The sequence below is a fragment of the Pongo abelii genome, chromosome 3 (genome assembly GCF_028885655.2).
Source record: "Pongo abelii isolate AG06213 chromosome 3, NHGRI_mPonAbe1-v2.0_pri, whole genome shotgun sequence".
Classification (NCBI taxonomy): domain Eukaryota; kingdom Metazoa; phylum Chordata; class Mammalia; order Primates; family Hominidae; genus Pongo; species Pongo abelii.
Window position 1 is genome coordinate 11,528,262 of NC_071988.2, and position 23,740 is coordinate 11,552,001.

A 23,740-nucleotide genomic window follows, 5' to 3' on the forward strand; every position below is an offset into this window, starting at 1 on the left:
TTTGCTTCTTTTTCTTTTGATTTTTGAAAGAATTTGTAGGACACAATAGTCACTAAAAATAATTCTTTGTTTCCTCATTCTATTTTATTCCCCAAGTTTTCTTTTTAAATGGGAAAGAAAATTTTATTTTGCTTATTTCAAATCTGTCCCCTCAGTAGGAACAAAATGCAATCTGAGTGGCAGATTCTGGTTCTGCTGTCTTCGTATTAAACTGATAAGAAAATGGAATGGGACTGACATGTGTAAAGTAGCCTGAAAATTTCATTCCACAAAAACCGAGGCTGTGACTTGGAAGAATATGAATGAAGAGTGTAAAGTTAAGAACCCTTAAGGACATAGAATGATTGCATTTCAGCTCCGTGGGTAATCTACAGCACGACTCCAGGGGCATTATCTGTGTCTAGAGAAAAGGGGAGCTTTGCCACGAGAAAAGCAGCAGGAATATTGGTGGGGTGGCGGAACCTTGCAGAAACAAAAAGTACCTGCCGACCCCAATTCCATTGAGATAGAAAAGGATCAAGATGATTTAAGGGAGGAGCAGGGCAACTCCAAGATGGGCTCAAATACCACAGTTAAACTACTTTCTTCTGTTCCACAGACCAACCATGCAGTCAGCAGACCCGCAGGGTGATACAACTAAAAGGACCTGAGATTCACAAACCTAAATGAAATTATTTGTCTTGCTGTTTACCAGTTGTCCTAACTTGGGCAGGCAACTTACACTCTATGGTCTTGATTTTCTCATCTGTAAAAGGATTGAGTGGAGACTGCAACCTCTTAGGTGTGGAATTGACGTCAACTCAGTATTTGGTCCAACTCTATGTTCAACAAATGCTTTCTTTTCATCCTATGAAAGGTTTTCTTTCTTTTCATCCTGTGAAAGGTTTTCCTTTGTTCAAGGCACGAAAACTGTGTTAAACTCCCAACACAAGTCAAGTACTCTGCTATTTATTGCAAATGGAAATACACATACACCTATACAAACACATTTCTGTAACTGATGTGATCATTTTCCTTAAGGAAGTAACAATTATGACTATAGTGGAAGACAGAGAAATATAATAGATGACAGCTAAGACATAGGTGTCCACAAGTAGCAACTATAGTAGTTGCAAAGTGGAAGACATGTAATTCTGAAAGAGAAAAAATGAGATTGGAGACATGTTTCAAGAGGAAAGCTACATGTGAGCTGTGTTGTAATGTGAACAGGGACTTGAGAGAAGAAAATGTAATTCCTTCCAGGTTCGTCACCTATTGACCAAATTGTTCCTGTACTTCATGAACCCTGCTGTGTCTCTTACAGGGATCATCCCATAATACTTCCAGTCCATCTTCTGGCTGCCTTCCTAGCTGACCTGATTGTTATACTATGCAGTTCTCTCATTGCCACCCTGGATTATGCAATGACTTGGATTCATAGATGTCTTCAGTTAGCTATACAATATTAAATATGTGTTAGATGGACCTCTGTCACATATTCTCTGGTTAGTGTGGGTTTGGCTCAATTGTCTTTTGATACATTCACTCTCTTCTCTATGATACACACTCTCTTCTCTATGATTGGCACAGTGTGGGTTGGCAACATCTAGAGATATTTGTGAGGATTCTCTCTGATTTCCCAGCCGTACTCGGGTTCAATACATGAAGGAAAATGAAGAAATGGTAAGACGCAGTTGGGCCCAGGTTTTAATTTCATGTCTTCCATTTACATGCTGTATGACCTTGGGCAAATTCATCAGCTTCTCTTAGCACTAATGGAGATTATAAATATGCAGGACCTAGTACTGTCTGATACCTGAAAGGCATCTACTGAATGCTGCTATTCTCTCACACTCCCCTGGGTATTTCAGAGTTCATTATACAGCCTTTTATTGAATTATCCTGTGTTAGCGAGACTACTCTAAGATAAGGCAGCACTTTTTAATAATCTGGTCTTTTTTTCAAAGAGGCGGGTTCATTCTTATTTAATAAATAATCAATTTCTTTTATATAATTGAAGTTAGCCTTAGTTTATCTTCCTTTCACCTGGTTCCATGATTGTCTTCTGTACTTATAAATGTGTCTTCAATTGTCATTAGGAGTTTGGTGCACGTCTGTGATAAAACTGTCATTAGTCATTAAAAGAATGGAAATAAAAATTATTTATTTTCTAATAAATAAAAGCATGTTCAATTAAAAAGGCTTTCTTTTATTCCAAGGTTATGTAATTGTTATCCGTTCATATTAAAATGACTTATAATTTATAACATAATGCCAGATTATCAGATATATATATCTGTGTGTATATATGTATATTTTTATATATGTATATGTATTTACATATGTTTATATACACACACACACATATATATTTATGAGTATATATGTAATTGCTTGGCAAAAGTTAATTCTGGCAACAATTTTTCAGTCTCCCATTTCATTTCTCATTAATGATTCACAAATTCCAAAACCCAGGAGCCACTTAAGTGAAGCAGTTTAAGGATATCATACTTCTCTTTATCCACTTTTCAAATTCAATTTGAAAAAACAAAAAAATGTCATTAGGTCATTTCCCCTTAGTCTTTCCTCCAGGGCAGAGATGCCCAATATTTGCATTAGCAACTTTGGTGACATGGTTTCAAGTTCTGTACTACAGCTACTACTCTCTTTGACTTGTATTTCTAGCTTCCCACCTTTGCTTCCTTTGTGCTTTTCCTTTGCCAGACTGTGATAATCAGGGTTCCTACTAGAAGGCTGATCCTTCTCTCCTCTTGTCTCTTGTTCAAGCTGTAGGTCCATGATTTGCCCATAATATCCTTCCCTGACTCATCCTGGCCAAAGTTTTACTCAGATTATGATAATAAGAGGAATACCATTTTCCTGTTTTCTTTTTTTCTCATATTTTGATTTTACTGCTTGTCTTCAATTATCTGTCCTTGAATGTCCTTATAGATTGACATCTAGAAAAGGGGTCAGTAAACTTTTCCTGTAAAGGGTCAGAGGTTAAATATTGTTGGCTTTGCAGGCCTAGGGTCTCTCTCAGGACTACTAAATTGTGCTGTTGCTGCATGAAAGCAGCGATGATTTATAAATGATTGGGCATGACTGCATTTGAATAAAACTTTATTTACAAAAGCCGATTGTAGCTGGATTTGGTCGAGGGTTTGCTGACATTTCTACTGGTGACACTTTTGCTCTCTTAGCACTCAGTTCTCCTAATCTTCCCTACAGGGTAATTGGTAGGTTTTAAAATGGGGTCTTGCTCTGTTGCCCAGGCTGGAGTACAGTGATGTGATCATAGATAACTGCAGACTTGAACTCTTGGGCTCAAAAAATCCTTCCATCTCAGCCTTCTGAGTAGCTGGGTCTACAGGTGGCACCACTGCACCAAGCTAGGATGGGTAGGTTTAGAAGAGATAAGTCTTCTCTTTTATGTAACTCTTCCTCTCTCTTACCTCCCTTTCTTTCTCTCTCTCTCTCTCTCTCTCTCTCTCTCTCTCTCTCTCTCTCTCTCCCCCGACACGCCCATATTCTGCTCTGCTCTTTATTAGGTGAGGATACTGCTATGACAGAAACCTGTGATTTTCCAGCTGTACTTGTAATTAGGGGGAATTAACTGCCAGGTATATATTTTAGAAATATTTGTTACCCCAGTGTAACCTAGACTATTTTGACTGATGTATGGGATAGAGGATGAGGAATTACTTCATATAGTCATGTCTAAAAATGTCCTTCATCTCATCATTTTATCTGTAGAATAGCTGTTATTTGGATTTCCATGAGTCCAACTCCTGTGACATTTCAACTGGTTTCAAACCTGAGTGGATGTGTTTCCCTCCCAAAGGCAGGATAGACCTGCACTCAAAGTTTGGTTTGAATGTTGAGACTGATGATGTGACACACACCAGAAGAGTTATGAAAGTGTTTATTATTTACTTTTTTGAGGTCCTGGGAAGGGCTAGGCAAGCCTCTCAAATCTTGGAATGCCTTGAGAGAAACAGAAAAGGAGACTGACTCTGGGTTTTATTGTGATTTCAGGGTGGGGCTAGGGTGAGGGTCCTCACATGTAGGCAAAAGCTTGCATGGGTTTTAATCTTTCATGGGCACCAAATAAGGTATCACCTAGGCTTTAATCTTAGCTAGCTCAGATATGAGGGACAGGAGAAAACAGGGGGTTAGATGTAAAAGCTGTCATCAAAAAATAGAGTCAGACTATTATAGTTGAAAAGAGAGGTTTTATTTAATTAAGAATCATATCTCTAGCTACCTAGAATTAACAATACATATATAAGGATTTTTTTTCTTAATTTGTCAGTGAACTCCTGGATAACAAATGTCTTATCTCATCGACGTGTCTATACTGACAGTTGCAATAACTTAGTAAATGTCCTTATGCATAATTATAATTAAATGATTCCTTTATCTAAATGATGCAACCTAATTATCTAATGCATTTAGAGAAAAATGCCCACGTAGACTTGTAAGGGTTTTGTTGTTGTTATTGTTGGATTAATAGAATGCTGAGCATTCTGTGGACCTTTTTAGTGCTAATAGTCCTAATTGTATCTAAGTTTTATTGGATTTCTCTGTGATGAAGTCAAAGTTTCCTCCAAAACCAGAATTAAAGAGGGGCTATCAAAAGCACAACCACGTTGCTTGAGTTATCACATTAATGCCTCAAAGTATCTAAAGGGGAAAATACCGCACATTGTACGTGAATAAGAAGCAACGTCTGTGTAGAAAGAAATTCTATCGTAATATTATATTACAGAGTAATCTCTGGAAAAGTACTCGAATGAAACCTCATACCTCTCACCATGTAATGATTGTGCCCTTTCCCAATACCAAATAAGACATATAAATTGTGAAGTCCAGTGTTTAGGAATAAATGACAGAGTTGTTGACACTTTTCCACATAAACATTAAAGTAGGAAAATTGATTTGCAAACCCCTTGTTCAAAATCATTTGTTTTTCAATCTTATTTATCATTATTATTATTATTATTATTATTATTATTATTATTATTATTTGCGTGTGTGTATGTGTGTGTGAATGGATTATGGAATCATGTATTTTTTGGTATCCTAAGCAAGGCAAAAGAAAGCCATATATTCATTGAAAGCAAAAAGTTTGTTTCCACTCCAGTAAGATTTGTAAAAATGGCTGGGAATACTCCATCCTCTTGATGAAACTGTTGAATAAAATGGTTTATTTACAGACCTGGTAGGGATTACAAGAAAGACCTTTGTGTATTATCTTCCCCTTTCACCACTAATCAATGACATTTCTGAGTTCCAGGACCTGTGAAGAATTCTACCTTCAGACAACTGCTCAACTGGATTGAATCTGGGAGAAGAAGATGGGGACATTATTTCTTGACAGCCACCTAGATTCCAGCAGCATCACGCAACAAATGGTACTAAGACCTTCGGAACCCTTGAAGAGTTAACCAGCACTTATGCATGAAAGCAATGTTCTAAACCTTAGTGGTCAGGAAATGTTTGAGATTTGAAACAGTTGTTTGAGGTTGAGGCAGAAAGTAATAAAGAATACTAAAATTATCAAAGAAACACCAAACACAAATCAATAGCATCCAAAAGAGCTTTACCTTTATAGCTGGTACTCTTTCTGCCCTCTTTTCTGCTTCCTAACAGGTGTCTTTTGGTGATTTGGTCCTCCTAAGTGCATGGACATTGGACAGGATAGTATGATTATGATTAGAGGTGTAAGCATGACTAGAAGCACAAGTTAATTTATGAGTGATTGAATAAAAGTAATTTTGTGAAAAATAAGAACAAGTTCTTTTGGTTTATATTTCGGCATGCTTTCTTTCACCATTTTAAAGAGGTCTTTCCAAGATGAAATACATTGCAGAGATACATATCTGTCACCTATTTAGAAAATGACATTCATTTGAAAATGAGCCACTGTGAATTAGATACAAAGAGAGGTCAAAGTTAATAAACAGAGGCATTTATGTGAATAGAAACGTGCTAATGTTTATTATTATGGCATTAGTTCACATTAGAGATGTATTAAAAATAATATCTAGGATCATAGGCTAGAATACATCCTTAAAGGTCATTTGGGACAACCCCTTAATTTAATAAAAAAGAGAGGAACAAACTTCGGAATGAATGGCTAAGGTTATTTCTCAAGATCACACAACTACTTGGTAGATATACCAAATTTTAAACACAGGACTCCTGGTTTCTAACCTAACTCTATTTCCACAAACTTAACATAATGTAGTTAAAAACTTTAACTCATATTTCAAATTTGTTGTTCTTATAAATGTGGATTGTTTTGTTTATTTTACCTCTCTACTTTTTTTCATTCCAAGCTGCTCGCCTGCATCTTGGAGGGGTTAAAAATAATTATTCAATCTATTATAAACTACAAGGCAATTTGATCATGTGAACATGTCCTATATATTTTATGTTCATACTCTTAGAAAACGTGTAGCCTCTCAAAGAGTTACTCTTTCCCATGATTTTGCATGCAGCTACCTGTCCCTGTTGGCTTTGCTTGCATTTACACTAGAGTCTATTCTGCAAGAGTGCCAGAGTATAGATGTAATTATCTGGTATTTCACCCATGCAGCCTTCTCTTTCCTAGCTTCTGCTACGGGGACATCTCATCCTATTACGGCTTGATTCAAAGCAGAGCTGCAGGTGTGAGCTAAGTGTCCATCCTTTGCACTGCTTGACCATGCTTCATAGCTGAGTTAACCTTGATGTGATGGTGCCCTGAGTTGTTATAAATTCTTGCCTTTTCCTCCAATCTTAGATAAAAAAGCTCTGGCTATGCCTATGATGGGTTTGATAAGAGTGTCTAATTTTGGACTTCAATCTTAGCAGGCCTAATTGCCTAGAAATATAAGATATATTTTCATTCTAGCCTTTGGTAGCAGTAAACGCAACATACCTTCCTCTCTCTGTTGAATCATTTACCTTATTTCTCAGTTTATTCATAACCCTGATAGAAAAGATGGGTGCTCTTTATTTGTGAACCCTCATTTCAAACAAAATATCAGGGGCTTTCTTAGGCATTTGATCTGTATTTCCATATTCTGACAACGTATTCCTCTTCCTCTTAAAGTACAGCACTATTTCTTTTAAGCTACCTCACTTTGAAAAGGTTTGCTAATTCAATAGGAAAAATAATACTCAATGTACTTACAAGTTCTATATTACTTGTCAATATTTTATCACAATTTGAATTCTAAAGACAATTTTTGTAATATAAGGAAAATGCCAGATATGTGATACAGTAAAAAGTCATGTTAACTGTCGTATACTTAAAATAGAGGCTCCACAAATATTGAACTGCATTACGTGAAACTCATTCATAGTTTTGTATTGCCTGCATTTAGATTTCTTCCTCCAAATAGGCATACTTTGTAAATAATTCATAAGTCATGTTCACAATCTGACAATTAAACCTGCAATAACTAAACTACAGTAATATTGGTAGTAAGTGGCTTATTGGTAATGGATTATTGTAGAAGAATTCAGGATATGTAAAATGCATATACTAAACTTCCTGATCAAAAGGGAAATCAGGGCAAAATGAGTATAAGATCGTCTTTTGGGATTTTCCAATCTAAAATATAAAGACCAACAAACAGTCTCCAGGAAAATCACATTTCAGTTGCTAAACTCCATAGATAGGTTTATACCTCTTATTCATTAGTTACAATATGTTGAACATTTTCTCAGGGCAGGGCTTACAAAACCAATTCTCATAATTTGAGAATTATAGGGAAATTCTCCAATTTTAGACAGAAAGATGAAAAGAGACCAATCTATAATAACCATAAAATACAATTCAAAAATTAATTGTTTCAAAACTGAACTCACATAAAGAACAGCCACAGAACATCAGAGACTGTTGGCTTTTACCTCCCTATTTTGTTTACCTGGTTCCAAAATAATCTGAGTAAATTTTACATCTCATATGTGAAAACATTACTCATCCATTTATAATTTCCAGCTAGTAGATCTCACATTCAGTGATAAAGAAGTTTGGAAATCAAGACAGGATAAGAAAAGGTATCTTGGACAGTCTGTGACAGTCTAATCAATTGCTTACAGTATGGCTGCAATCATTTCCCTTCCCATATCCCTGTCCTTTCACAGAGGGAAATCTATTTCCATACTCCTAAATCCCAAGTCAATCTTGCCACTTGCTTTGGCAAGAGAATGCAATATGCCAGCTTTGAATCTTGCTTCTAGGAATGTGCACTACTTTCCTTCTTCTTTCTCTTCGATGCATGTCACTACCATGTGAGAAATTTGAGTCTAGTGAGCTAAAGAATGCAAGGTTATGTGGAGCAGAGATAAGTCATCCCACCAGCAATGCTCTAGCAAAACTGGTAACTATTCACAGTTACATGAGTGAATCCAACAGAGGTGAGATGGACCACCCAGTCATGCCCAGTCCAAATTGCCAACGTGAAGAATCATAAGCCCAATAAGTGGTTATTTTGTTCAACTGTAACTTTTAAGGGAGTTTGTTATGTAGCAAAAGCTAACATATACTTGGTCTTTTTCATCACTAATTTTGTAAAAAGTTACTGTTGGCCATGGATCATTGATCACCTTTCTGATTCATGAGGCTCTATCTCAGTCCTCATTTGCATTGCTGTAAAGGAATACCTGAGGCTGGGTAATTTATAAAGAAAAGAGGCTTACTTTGTTCACAATTCTGCAGAATGTATGAGAAACATGGATACAGCATCTGCTTCTAGCGAGGGGCTCAGGAAGCTTTCACTTATGGTGGAAGGGGAAGGAAATAAGACATCACATGGCAAGAGCAAGGAAGAAGAGAGTGAGGAGGGAGGTGCCAGACTCTCTTTAATAGCCGGTTCTTTCAGGAGCTAAGATGACAAATCACCCCACCTGGTGCGGGAGCTAAGAAGACAAATCACCCCACCTGGTGAGGGCCCAAAGCTATTCATGAGGCACCTACTCTCATGGCGCAAACATCTTCCATTAGGCCCTACTGCAACATTGAAAATCGACTTTCAAAGTGAGATTTGGAGAGGACAAACATCCAAACTCTATCAGGCTCTATCCAGCTAAAACCTAAAAAGAGGGGCTTTGCCCTTCTAAAATGTCAGTGGCAGCTTAGGCTGAAATCCTATGTTAGTGCTACTAAAAATACAAAATATTCTCCTCTCTGGTCACAAGCATAGAATGATTTGTTTCAACCAGTTCATCCCAGCGTAGAATTAAGAAGTAGAATCATTAATAAGAAAACATCCATTTCACTCAAGGGAAAAAAAAACACAATAACTTACAACAAGATTTCCTTGAGGTTCATTGCTAGAGTGCTGTGACTCATCAGTCAATACAACAGTGAATAATCAGATGAGAGATGCTTACCTTAATCAGGCCCAGTGACCATTTAGAGACCTTGATGTGTATTTCCAAGGGGGTGAGGAATACAGAAAACAGCATTTGAGACCTGCTTTGAGAATTCCTCACTATCAGCAGCATAGAGGAGACAGTCTTCACTGAGAATATCATGTAATAACAGAGTCTGGCAAAGCATTTCCAGTCAGATCAAATATGGACCCTGCAGAAAGGAGGTAGAAAGGGCAGTCTTGAGCCCACCAAAAAGGGCAGCCTGGAGGAATAAAGTGACCCCAACCAATGGAAGGGATGATGGCAAGAAACAGCCTGAGAGTTAAGTTGTAAGTGGTGGAAATGATGAGTCATTATGTACACCAAGAAAACAGGAATTAAAAGAAATGACAGAAATACATCAGATAACATCCCAAATAAGACATGGCATAAAAGAGTCAGCCATATCCAAAGAACATTTGGACAAAATTAAAACTGTAGGATGAGCAGAGACGTTCTAGGCAGAGAACCAGGAAAAGGGAGTCCTAGCAGAGGAAAACATTAGGTGTCAAGACATAAAGACATGAAACCCGCATGGTATAATCAGGGAAAGTCGTGGGTCTCAGGCCAGCTGCAGAGAGGAGCATTTGGGTCCAAGACGTAGATGATGATAACAAAGAGGTAAAAACCAAACTTTAAACAGCCTTATTCTTCAGGCAGCAAGTAGCCCAGCAGTGGCAAAATTAGCTTCCGTATTTACATGTTCCTGTGTAAATGTGGAATTGATCTCAAAGACATTTGCTATCTAACAGCCTGACAGGCTTATGCTCCATGTTCTGAGGAAATAGAGCTTGTGTAAGTTTCTCTTACTCTCTCTGGTATGGGCTGTCAGGTTGTCACACTTGTCTAGTTCCTAAAAATATGATCAGCAATTTTGAGGATGAGAACTAAAGAAAGTAGCTGTAAGATTGACAGTCATCTTCCTTTTTAACATGTCCCTCTTTTATTTTATAACTTCTCTTGGAAGAAAAAATACATTTAAGAAAGCAGAAAATATTTAGTGGAAAAGGAGAGAAAAGGGGCTAGGTAAAGAAGAGATGAAAGACACAACAAAACAAAAATCAACTTTAGAAAAAAGAAAAACCAGGACTAAGAGAAGAGAAGAAATACAAGCTAGAAAGAAGTGATAGATATTAACTAAAATTTGGTAAGTAATTAGTAAGACACTTGGGCCAGGAGGGTAGAGAAAGAAAAAAATAAAGCAGGCAAGCAAAAAAGCTTAATAAAGGAGTATAAATATAATGTCAATCAAGAATATTTCATTATAATACATTGTTAATTTACGCTGCATTATTAAATACTTAGCCAACAGCACATATAGTACTTAGGTGCTGTCTTTGTGACTCTTACAGCTATAATATTAGTGGGAAATTAAAAAATTTATATTTTTTCTTATATCTAAAAGGGCAGATAAACAGTGAGGTGGGTAATGTTTGCAAGTTTACAACTGGCCAGTGCTGATAGGAAAACTCTGTTTCCTGATGCCATCTTTATAGTTGCACAAATAAACTTCTCAGCAAATGTTTGTTGTTGGAAGTGAAGTGATGAACACGAAGGCACAAAGTAAATCAACGGGAAATACATAAATAGAACTCAAGATTCCTGACTTGCATTTTTAATCATGGCTCTGCAAAGTTGTTCTCACATGCATAAAAAACAATAAAATCACTTGAAGGAAACTTTCTCCTGTTTCCTCATCATGCAGCACCTTAATTTAGTGTAGGGTTTCTCAACTGTGGCACTGTTAATATATGGGTCCAGATCGTTCTTTGTTGAAAGGGGAAGGGTTCTATGCATTGCAGAATGTTTAACGACATTTCTGATCTCTATCCACTAGATCCTAGTAACATTACAATAAAAAATGTCTGCAAATATTGCCAAATGTCCTCTGGGGGACAAAAATCATTCCCAATTAAGAAACAATGGGGCTGGGTGTGGTGGTCCATGCCTATAATCCTAGCACTTTGGGAGGCCAAGGCAGAAGGATTCTTGAACCCAGGAGTTCCAGACCAGCCTCAGCAACATAGTGAGACCCCTATTTTAAAAAAAAAAAAAAAAAAAAAAAAAAAAAAAAAAAAAAAAAGCCAGACGTTGGGGCATACGCCTGTGGTCCCAGCTACTCAAGAGCCTGAGGTAGGAGGATCACTTGAGCCCAGGAGTGCAAGGCTGCAGTGCACTGTGATTGTGCCATTGCACTTTAGCCTTGGGGACAGAGTGAGATCCTGTCAACAAAAAAAAAACAAAAAAACATTGATCTAGTGGAAATAGAATAGACCAGGCTGCAGCAGGTAACAGATCTAGCTCCATCACAATGAATGGGGTGACCTCAGACAAACCAGTTTTGTTACACTCCATTCCTTCATCTGTCTAGTGCCCTTTTACGTGACCAAGATGTGTTAGCTGTGAGTTTTATCGAAATGGTAAGTAATGACAAAGACGATTATCAAAGCAAGTCAAATCTGGAAAGGTGTTTGTCCACAGTAGTCATTCATACAAGGAGTCTGGTGAAGGAATAAAAGGAATATAATAGGAATAAAAGTTATTGCTTGGGGAACAGTCATCATTATTAAGAGCAAATGGCCCAGCAAGTGTGGAAATTGAAGAATGAGGAACAAGACTGATGACACTGGGAACAGTAGCAGAGTGGAATTGGATTCAAGGAAAAAAAAAAAGGGTGGTGGGTAGACAGGATTCAGGTAGAGCTAAGGCTGGAACTCTACCTATGTGCTAGAGCAGCCTCTTTAGGCAGAGCTTGGTGCCTGTTTGGAGGGTCAGCACGGCACCTGATAGACACAGATTGGAGAATTTCAACCACAGCGTCTCGGATGTCACACTTGCATTTCATGTTTTATTTCAAAAAGTATTTTAAAAAATGTGAGGCACTGGCCTGGGCACTTTATTATCTTAGACCACTTATTACATATCCCAGACATTGGTATTCTTATTTGAAGAAAATGAGGCAATATCTTTTGAATAATCTAATGTATATAAAATGAGCTACAACAGAGGTTGAATCATGGTAGGTTCTTGATAAAAACTATATATACATTTCCTTCTTGAGAAACACAATGGTAACAAACATAATGCTTTCTCCCAGTAGCTCATATGAAAGGGGTGACAGTAGAGGAAAGGAATAGTTATTGAGTGCTTTCATAGCATACCATGCATGCAATGTCATTTTCAGTCTTTACACACTTCTAAGAAGTAAATATTTTTATTCTGTTTTAATGAATGAAAAAAATGAGATCCAGAGAGAGCAAATATATCACCTAATACTCACAAATAATTAAATAAGCTGAAAGTCACACCATTATAGGTGACCCCAAAGTTCGTGCTGTTTCACTTACAGCACATCTCTACTCTCTAAAACCTATCCCGGTAGTACCAAATGGGTTAGTGTTATTTACAAAAAATAAACATGCTACAAAATATGAGATGTTAATATTATTTCAAAGTCAGGAAGAGAAAAGCAAACCTGACAGTTGGGAAGCAATTTGGGATTCCAAATATATCACTTCTCATAACTTTAGAGGAATGTTTTGCTATTATGTTTGCTTGTGAAAGTATCCAAACAATTCCAAAAACATTTGAAGCAGGCATCAAATATTTGAAAAGCCTCCAAATTTTACAAAAGGAGTTGGCAAGCTTTTTAAATGTGGACTCTCTATCCAACTTTGCCACCTGAAGAATGTGGACAGTTTGCAATTGATGAAAATGCTCACAATAATGATTTTCTTTACTTAAAATGTGCAGGATAATTTCTGAACTCGTAAGACTGTCATAAGTACCCAAATGAACTATTCCTTCTAATCGACAAAGCAATTACTTATTTCTTAAGAATGAGAGAAATGTACCTTCATGAATTAGACAGGTTGTCCTATCGGGTGCTGACAAGAGACAGGCAAAAATAAATCTTTTTTTTATCATAGTTACTGTAATAATACATTTTCTGAAAACTTTTTTTTAACCCAAGAACAACCAAAAAATGATAATCAGTGAGCCCTTCTTACACATTTGAAGAAGCTCATATATCATAAGTCTAATGTTTGGTCTTTTCTTCCATTGTCTTCCTTGGGAAAAAGAGAAAGTTGAATGAATCTGAGCAGTTGCTTATAATTGTGCTACTTCAAATTGCCAAATCTTAGTCTTTGACATTTTATCATTGCCATGCATTGGAGAAAAATGCTCCTTAATAGGGTAGTATTTAAAATAAGAAGCCACAACCTTGTCATTATTATTAGCACAATGGAACCAGGCACGCTAGAATCAGCCATCCAAGCTATGGAGGGGCTGGAAGTTAATTACATTACCTTAGACAATAAGTTGGTCTTCGTGGTTCCAGTTATCTCTGCACACAGTTGGCTCAATTTTTTGTTGTTGTGTAATGTCCCATTAATCACAGTTACATTTGTTCCCTGCCATGTGATTCATCATCCTTTCCCCCTGAAACGACTTCCATTCTCCAGGACTCAAGATAAACCACTAATTTAAAGTGGCAGTGACCAACCTTGGCTATCACAATGGCATAGTTTGAATGAAGAGAGTCAATGGCAGCACACACAGACTCCAGGCATTTCAGTCGATTCAAATTATCCCTTGTGATTGGGTTCAGGCACGGGGATAGAGATCAGGTGTGACAATTATAGGACAAACTCTTGAAATGAAGCTGAAGGTGTGTTTGTCTTTGAAACTTATCCGAGCACATTCATTTGAAAAAGATGACAGAGTAAAGTACGTGGAGAGGGAGAAAAGTATAGTGAAAAAAATCATGGGCTAAGTTTCGGGAGAAATATATTCTCACTTTAGCTTTGAATAAAGATATCTGTGTGACCTTGAGCAAGTCACTTTATCACCTGGTCTCTCTTAAAAATTGGGAACTTGGAACAGGTGATGTATTTACGTAGTGTTACTATTTTTCCTTTTCCTGGACTCTGATTTTTTAAATTTGAGAATTAGCATAGAGAGGCTTCCTTTTAATAAAATATCAACAAAAGTATCATGTGAAGCATTTTGAAGTGTTTCTAATGATTAAAATATTGATTATTGGGAGGATAAATCTATCCCTGTTCTCAGCTGTATATTACAGATCTTTCTCCTTATCAAGACCAGACTTCAACATTCAGCAGGCTATTATTGATTTTCATTGTATCTCCTGCTAATTCTAACTTCGCCAAATGGCCACAAATATCTCCTAACTCTCAAATTAATTACTTTGCACAATTTTGTAGCCTAAGAAAAAAACTCTTGTATGATTCCCTCCAAGGTATTTCTGGAGTGTGGGTGAGAGGACCTATTAAATAGCCCAAGTAGCCAACCCCAAAAGCAAATTTCCGGAGACTTAGTCTATTGACAGAAAGTTTGGAATTATAAACCAATCATTATTTTATCAAATTAATATTTTCATATAAATATGATACATGGATTAATTCCTTTTAATTAATTAATCACATCAGTTCTGAAACTTAAGATGAAGCCTTTCAGAAATATTGCTCCTCTGATTCTGTTCCCTGTGCTGGTCAGATTCAGTAATTTATGGTAACATGACACCTTGTATTGTCTATTATTATTTCTTTTTGGTTTCAGTTTGTTTTTTGTTAGTGAAGTTCTTAAGATGGAGTTTTGATCTCACACATTTGAAGATAGTTTCTTGCATAATCCCTAGACAGAGCACTCAATAAATGTTCCTGGCAAGAAACGTGTTGTCCAGTGAAGCTTGACCAAATACCATGTATTTTCCACCCCTGCAGCCCCTCCTTCAGGTCTTATGAAGAGCTCCCAATTGCTAGTTGGTTGATTTTAGGAAACTAATAAGAGCCAAAATCACATATTTTCTAATGTGTACTACTGACCGTACACATCAATATTAAACTTCACAATATCAATTTAAAGTAGCTGCCTCCACTTGCTTTTTATAGATCAGAAAACCGAGAAGTAAAAAGGTTAAATTATGTTTGTGAAACTGTATACCTGCCATAAGTGAGTTGAGAGCCACACCCAGGCTATTTGTCCCCAATGTGTATGTACTTCCTATTACGTAGTGCTTCCTACATCACATAAACTAGTGAGTTTATGATTACCGGGAATCATAGACTTAATCTACGTGAGACCCTGAGGAAATCACTTGGCATGTCTCTCTGTTACAGACAATATGTCAGCTACCATAAGATCTTCAATTAAGACCTGATTAAGATGAAAGTGAACATGGGAAATATTTAGAACAAACAAGAATAGGCTTTTTGTGGCTTTTAAAAAACTATCAGTACTTTCATATAGATGAATTCTTCTCAACCAGGGACAATTTTATGCTTCACAGGATATTTGGCCATATTTGTGGACATTTTGGTTTCTGAAGTTATCGCAACTGCAGTAATGCTATTGGTATCTAGCATGTAGAGGCCAGGGATGCTTTTAAACAACCTACAATGCACAGGAGAGCCCCTCACAACAATTAATTACCTGGCTCAAAATGTCACTTGTGTCAAAGTTGGAAAACCCTGATATAGACAGATGTAATTAATTAAAAAATATAATTGGAAAAAAATGAGTACCCAGTAACAATAACAACAAAAGCTATAAAGTACATAAAGACAAATAAAAATGGGCAGGCTCTTTATTGAACACTTAATAAAACATCATTATAGGATGTGTTTAGAAAAAAGAGAGAAAATATATAACTCACTCATTGAAGGGGAAATGTTCAATAATGTAAAGATGCTAAAACTCTACAAATTACTCTCTGTAGCCACTGAGATCCCATAATATTACTTTCTGAAACACTGAAATAGGCTGAGGAAGTACGTGAGGTAGCAAGAAGATTATTTCAGTGGGGGTAGAGAGAACAAAGGATAGCTCCCAAAACTTGGGACCTTGTAGAACATTGTAAGAACTTTGACTTTCCTCTTAGTGAGAAAAGATAACATTGGATGGATGATTGCTGCAGATGTGATTGTTTTTAAAAAGTTCAGTCATGTGGCTATGTGGAAAATAATTTGTGTGTTATGTTGTGAGAGGGGCAATCAGGACTGAAGCAAAGCAACAGCTAGCCTGCGATTGCAGCAGAATACACTTAAGCAGTGGTGCTGTTTTTTCTTGGAAGGTGACAGTGAAGATTATGGAAATTGATCAGCAAGGAGACAGCTGAGGGTAAAGCTAAGAGCATTCACTGTGTGATGAATTATCTATAAATATTGGGAGGGAAATTAGACCGCAATGATTTTAAGTTTTTGCCTTGTAAACCTAAAAGTTAGGACTCGCCATTTTCTGAGATGGAGATAACTGAGATAGGAGTAGATTTGCGTGCAGGTAGAAAAGAAGACTTGAATTTTGGATGTGAAGTTTGAGATGTGTATTAGACATTGGATAGATTATCAGAGACCACTAGATACATGAGTGTCAGTTCATGAGAACAATCACGACTTAAGGTACACATTTTGGAGTCATCAGGGTTAAAGCAGCACATAAGCACATTCAGATGACAAGATGACCTAGAGTAAAAGCTGACAAAGAACAGTTTATGAACTAAGACTTAGAACATTTTAATATTTAAAGATCTGAAAAAAAAACTGAAAATGCGCAGTGTACAGTGACACTAGGAGAAAAATAATGATGACATAAAAGCTAAAGTGTAAATAGAATATAATTTCCAGTGTGACTGATAAAACAGTTTTGCTAGCAATGGGACTAGTTCCCCAGATTAATAAAATATTTTAAATAACATCCAAAAGATAAAAACCACTTTAAAGAATATACCATTAAAAATTCAAAATTCGGCTAACTTATCTTAAAGTGATAAATATTTCTGCTTTTATTATATTAGCAAAATTAAAAAAGAAAATTCATAATCCCTCAAAGAGGGAAAAATTGAACAAGCAATAATTTAGTAAGCTAAAGATAACTATAGAATAATATTTTTCAAGAATATTAAGTGATCTAGACATATTCAAATAATGTAGTAAAGAGATAGAAAATAATATATAAATAATATGATGTCAATTTTATTAAATTATAAATGCACATATAAATAAAAGTAAAAATATGCATATAATGCCTGGTTATAAGGTAACATAAGAGAACATGGGATAAAATAAAAGACAACAGCACACTGACAGTTAAATTATGCATATATTTAAATTTTCATATTTACTTTTCTGGTATTTTATAAATTTTTATAATCTGAATATAGTCTTACTGTATTTTAACATAACAACACTATAAAAATAAAATATATTATCATGGGTATAAAATGTGTTACTTTTTGTTTTATCTTTTGCCTACAAAGCTATTTATGTCATCACAAATAATTCAAGCTGTGTCCCAGGCAATATTCTGTTTGAATAATCTTCCTATGTTTTTTGTGTGGTGCTCTGCCCACTGCCATGAGAGTTATGAACATTTTATGTGTCTGCTACATTTTTTGAGGAAATATGTGCTCACACTTTAAGAAATGCCTTTCAGTGATGAACTCACCCTGTGGGAATAACTAAAGTAAAGGAAGAGAGGAAATCGCCCCTGTGTGCTGGCCACCAATACTTGATTACAGCAACTACTCATATCCTCCCACTTTCTACTGTCATGAAACCACTTCAGTGAGAAACAGTGACTCTTTCCCATCCCTCCTTCCAAAAATAATGTTTGCATGACTGATGTAATAGAATTGAGAGTCCATATTAAGCTGATATATTTAGGGTGAATGGATTTTTGATAAAGGTTTTAAGACAATTCAATGGGAGAAAGAAAAGTCTTTTTAACAAATGGTGCAGGCACAACTGAATATTCATGTGCAGAGAAATGAAGATGGACCTCCCCCTCGTACTACACACAAAAACTTAATCAAAAGCAATGTAGGAACAAAAACTACACAATTAATTTTTTTAAAACAAAGGTGAATAAGCATATGTGACCTTGGATTACAAACTAAATTTTGGTTATGACACCAAAGTCAACGGCAAAAATGGGAAAAAAGAAATAGAAACCAAGTTTAAAAAAAATTTGCTTCAAAGGATGACATCAAGAAAGTAAAAATATAATTCATAAAATTGAAGACTGCATTTGCAAATCATATACTTAATAAGGGTCTAGTGTCCAGAATATTTAAAGAACCTTTACAATATGAGAATAAGAGACATTACAACTATATCACTTTGTGAAAAAGGCAAAACTAGTAGAGCTAGTACAAAGAACAGTAGTTGCCAGGGGCTAGTGGGGAGTGAGGAATGAATTAGCGGAGCTCACAGAATTTTTAGGGAAGTGAAAATGTTCTGAATACTATAAGGGTGAGTATATGTCATTATACATTTGTCCAGAACCATAGAATGCACAACACCAAGAGTGAACTGTAATGTGAACTGTGGACTTTGGCTGACAACCATGTGTCAATGCAGGTTTGTCAGTCGGAATAAACATTATGCGCCTTTTGGGGTGTTGCTAATGGGTGAGACAATCCATGTGTGGGAACAGGATATACAGGAAATCTCTGTACCTTCCTCTCAATTTTGCTGTGACCCAGAAGCTTATATTAAAAAATAAAATCTTTAAAAATGCAATTAAAAAAATAAAGAGAAAAATTATCCAGTTTTTTTTTTTTTTAATGTGAATGTTTAGACAGACATTTCTCCAAAGAAAATATACTAATGGCCAAGAAGCACAGGTAAGGAAGCTTAATGTCATTAGTCATCATGGAAATGCAAATCAAAGCTGAAATGAGATACCATTTCACACATAGTAGGATGACCATAATCAAGAAGGTGGACAATGACATGGGTTATTGTAGACAGGATGTAGAGAATTTGGAGCCCGCATACATTCCTGGTTGAAATTAAAAAAAAAAAAAAAAAGTGCAGTCACTTTGGGAAACAGTTCAAAAGTTCCTCAAAATATTATCCATTGAGTTACTACATGACCCAGCAATTGCAATTGTTCACGTATACACAAAAGAAGTTAAAGCATTCATCCATAAAAAACTCATACACAAATACTCAGATCAGTATTATTCATAATGGCTAAAAACAGAAACAAGCCTAAGTAATGCTTATCAAAGGATGAATGAGTAAACAAACATCCATAACATAGAATATTATTCAGCCTTAAAAATAACGAAGTACTGATGAATGCTGTAACATGTATGAATCATGAGAGCATTATTATAAATGAAAAAACCAGACATGAAAGGTCACATATTGTATGATTCCGTTCATATAAACTCTTCTGAATAGGTAAATCCTTTGTGACAGAAAGTAGATTAGAGGTTTTGCAGAGGCTGGGAGAGGAAGTAATGGAGTGCGACATTAATGAGGACAGCTTTTTTTCTTTTTTTAGATGGAGTTTCACTCTGTCCCCCAGGCTAGAGTGTAGTGGTGCAATTCAGCTGACTGCAACCTCGGCCCTCCAGGTTCAAGTGATTCTTGTGTCTCAGCCTCCCGAGTAGCTGGGACTATAGGAGTGTGCCAGCAGGCCCAGCTAAATTTTATATTTTTAGTAGAGATGGGTTTCGCCATGTTGGTTAGGCTGGTCTTGAACTCCTGACCTCAGGTGATCCACCCACCTTGGTCTCCCAAAGTGCTGGGATTACAGGTGTGAGCCACTGAGCCAGGCCTGAGTACAGCATTTCTTTCTGGGACAATGAAAATGTTCTGGAATTAGATTATCGTGATGACTGCAAAACTTTGTGAACATTCTAAGAGCCACTGAGTTGTCCCCTTTAAAAAGTAGAGTTGTTTTATATGTGAATTAAAATAAAAAGGAAAAGGGGATCTGCTTTACGTTTAAAGTATTCTAAAAATGCCATGGATACCCCCATGAAGCCTGCTATATGATGCTGCAACTAGATATCCTCTCCTCTTCTTGTTTTACTCAGCTTTGGGCTTTCAACAGACTTTCATGAAGGTGCATGTCATTTGCTTATAGGATGCACAATGTAGATACACGTTACTGGGTACACAGTGAATTGTCTAGAGAAAAGGTATTTCAATTACAAATATTGAGAAACTTTCAATTGTTCAAAGCATGAACATAAGCCGGTGAGATCTTTCTTGTTGGAGTCAGCTTGGCCTTATGCTTTAACCCTATTGTGTTCCATGAACCTGGATGACCATCATAAGCCATTACAATCAATCCTGGATGCATCCCAGCTCCTTCTTAACTAAATGATACAATACACACCAGCTGTTGTTTTATGCACTCAAGGTATCTTCTAATCTACAATCTTAAAATAAATATACTTATATTCTAACTCATAATTATAATTCAGGATAGCTGATTGAAATTAAATTTAAAATCAGTATATTCATGATTATCTGTGATTTTTATTAATAAAACAGAAACAATTTCTGTGAGATTTACAGATACAGGCCATAACTGGCAAAGACATGTAAATGTGAGATTCCAGTGAGATTCTGCATGAATTATTCAAGACATTTGGTTTGTACTTTAATTGCACATCAATTTGAATGTTGTGTGTGTGTGCTTATACTCTCACAATGATGACCACAGTCAACATAATTATACACTTAGAATGGCCATAGCCATTGGCAATGTGCAAGGTTTATAATGCTGATCACTGCTTTAGTAAGCTTTCATTAGATTATGCTATGATAATAAACAACGACTCCTCTATCTCAGTTGCTTCCAGCAACAAAAGTTTCTTTCCTGTATTACATCTTAGGTGCCGTAGTTTGCTGTGTTCTTCCCAGTCTCTTCCCACTCTGCAATCAAGCTTTAAAAACCAACCTTTGAGTCAGTCTCATGGCACAAGGAAAAGAAAACAATATCCAAATCAGGCGAGGGTTCTGAAAGCTTCTGTTTGGATATGACAAGGTCACTTCCATTGCCCCTCCACTGAACACAAGTCACAGGGCCAACCTTGACATCAGAGGTGTGCAGCTGTCTACATCTACTAGACTGAGGCACCACAAGTCACATAGAAACACTAGGAATTGCAAATTATCTCACAGAAAGGAGAGAAACAAGTAAGGAAAACAAACAAAAAATGCCACAAATGTGCTATTGTCTCCAAAAGTCCAAAAGAATCAGTCTCTTACATACTTCTCTGCCTTGCAGACACTATTCCTCTTTCTAATACCCTTCTGCCCTTTGCTACCTGACAACATTTAGGAAGATTCATTTCCCTGATGAAAGTATTTAGTACCTTCTTTGTCTTTCCATAATTGTATTCCCTAAGCCCCTGTTATAACATTAACTATATGCCTTATGATGTTGTATTTACTTTCAGTTACCTCTTCCTATAAACTACTCAAGGCTGGGACTAGGGAATGTTCTCTTTGTTACCTGGGTTCTGAAACTGTAAATGTTCACTGAATATTTATAAATCAATGACAGAACATTCTCAAGATCCATTACTGAGTGGACCATTTTATGTTCTATTTTATGGCATTCTCTTTCTCCCTCTTTCCACCCTTATTTCTAACTTTAACTAACATTGGTTGAGTGCCTTCTATTTGGTCAACAATGTAGCATAAACAGAAGATGAATAATGCATTCTGTGTGTCATTCAGGGACCCAGAGTTAACTGTAAGATGGACATACTTGAACAAGGAGTTAGATTAACCTTAATACATAATGTCCAGGCTGATGATCCCAACGTGGACCTGGAATCTGACAGTCTTAATATTTTACCAGCAATTCAATTGCAGGGCTTTCTATATTCCAATTCAGAGAATTTTGAATGAAATTATTTTCATTGGAGAACGTCCAAAGGAATTCTAAAAAATTTACCTTCCTGCCAAAATTCTTTAGTTGTGTTTTATGGTTAACACACTTGATTTTATCGTCAGACAGCTGTCCTTTGTAGCTCATAGAAGACAATCATTTCCTTATCTCTATATTTATTGTTTTCCAAACTGATCTGTTAGCTTTAAAAAAACCCTCAGCTTATTATTATCACAGTGTTCATCAAATCACTATTATCATCTTAACACCAACACATTTCAGTTATTACCAAGCTGTTGGTTGTTAAATAATAATTTATACTATAAATGTTAACAGTGTGTCACATCCCAGAAGGGCTCATTTGAATGTGATTAAAATAAGAACTAGTCATCTGAATTAATGTACTCTCTGGTTGAGATTAGAAGGAGAAATAGAAACACTTTTTCTGGACAGATGAAGTTTAGTGAGAACAAAAAGTGACTTTGCAGTAACACAATTTCAGAAATAATGAAATATCTATGAGTTTGGTATTCTGTTCAAACCATACAAATCCACTAGGGAAAAGGTAAAGAGCTAATCTTTACTGGTGTAACAGAATTTGATCTTTTTTATAAAACAGGATTTTTCCATGACATAGGTTGATTGGGCCTGTAGACTAAAAAGAGTTAGCTAATAATCCAATAGTCCACCATATTAGATGTTTTTGAGAAAAACAACGGACTCAGTTCTCTGAACTGATTAAATTATTATCCTTGGAGTAAACTCCACTCTTTCCATCCCCCTTTTAGCTCCCTCTGGTTGTAGAGTTTGTTGCATAGATTCCGAATGTCACAATTCAGAAGAAATCTTAAACAATCACTGCCTCCCAGAGATAGTAAATGAAATTGAGTGGGTATTGAAAACATGGCAGGTCAGCAGCAATATATTAACTACCAAGTGTTGCATAAAAATGTACTTCAAAACATGGAGGATTGAAGCCAAATATGTTTCATTATCACTAGTAGAGTCTGTGGGTCAGGCATTGGGAGTTCCTTAGCTGAGCATTTCTGTCTCAGGGCTTTTCATGAGCTTGAAGTCAAGATACTGGCCAGACTTGAGTCAGCTAAAGGCTTGCCTTGATGAAGAGAAATAATGCACTTCCATGATGACTCAACCACATGGATGGCACTACTGGCCAGTGGTTGGTAGGACTTCCAATGTGGGCCATTCCACAGGACTGTTTTAATGCCCTTATAACGTGGATTTCTCCAAAGCAAATGATGCAAGAGTAAGACAGACAGACTATTGTAAAGATTGTTTCTTTCAAATTATTCATATAATCAGTATAATCAGGATTTAACTAGAGTGTCTCTGTCTTGGCACTATTGACATGTTGGGCCAGAACAATTATTTGTTGTGGGGAATCATCCAATGCATTATAGAATATTTAGCATTATTCCTGGCTTCTACCCATGAGATGCCAGTAGCACTCCCTGCTCTCCAATTTGACAACCAAATTGTCTCCAGACATGGGCAAGTGTGCCCTGGGAGAAAAGGACCCTGAGTTACGAGCCGCTTGAAGCTGTTAGCACAGCCAATACTCAACTAACCTTGAAAGAAAATATAGTCAGCAAAGATGATAACCAAGTTTAGAGGTAGAAAAATCTAATAGGGCCATCAAAAAGAAGAAGAAAATAAATAAGAAAAT

The 23,740-nt window shown here is 36.4% G+C and overlaps 1 long non-coding RNA gene across 1 annotated transcript in view; it reads left to right on the forward strand.

Moving 5' to 3' along the window:
* Positions 1-21,164, forward strand: part of LOC129058914 (uncharacterized) — a 41,299-nt gene extending 20,135 nt beyond the window's left edge. The window contains exons 2-3 of the long non-coding RNA XR_008524353.1: positions 5,279-5,396; positions 21,050-21,164. This is a non-coding gene — a long non-coding RNA (uncharacterized LOC129058914). The remainder of the gene's footprint in view (positions 1-5,278; positions 5,397-21,049) is intronic.
* Positions 21,165-23,740: the final 2,576 nt, after the last annotated feature.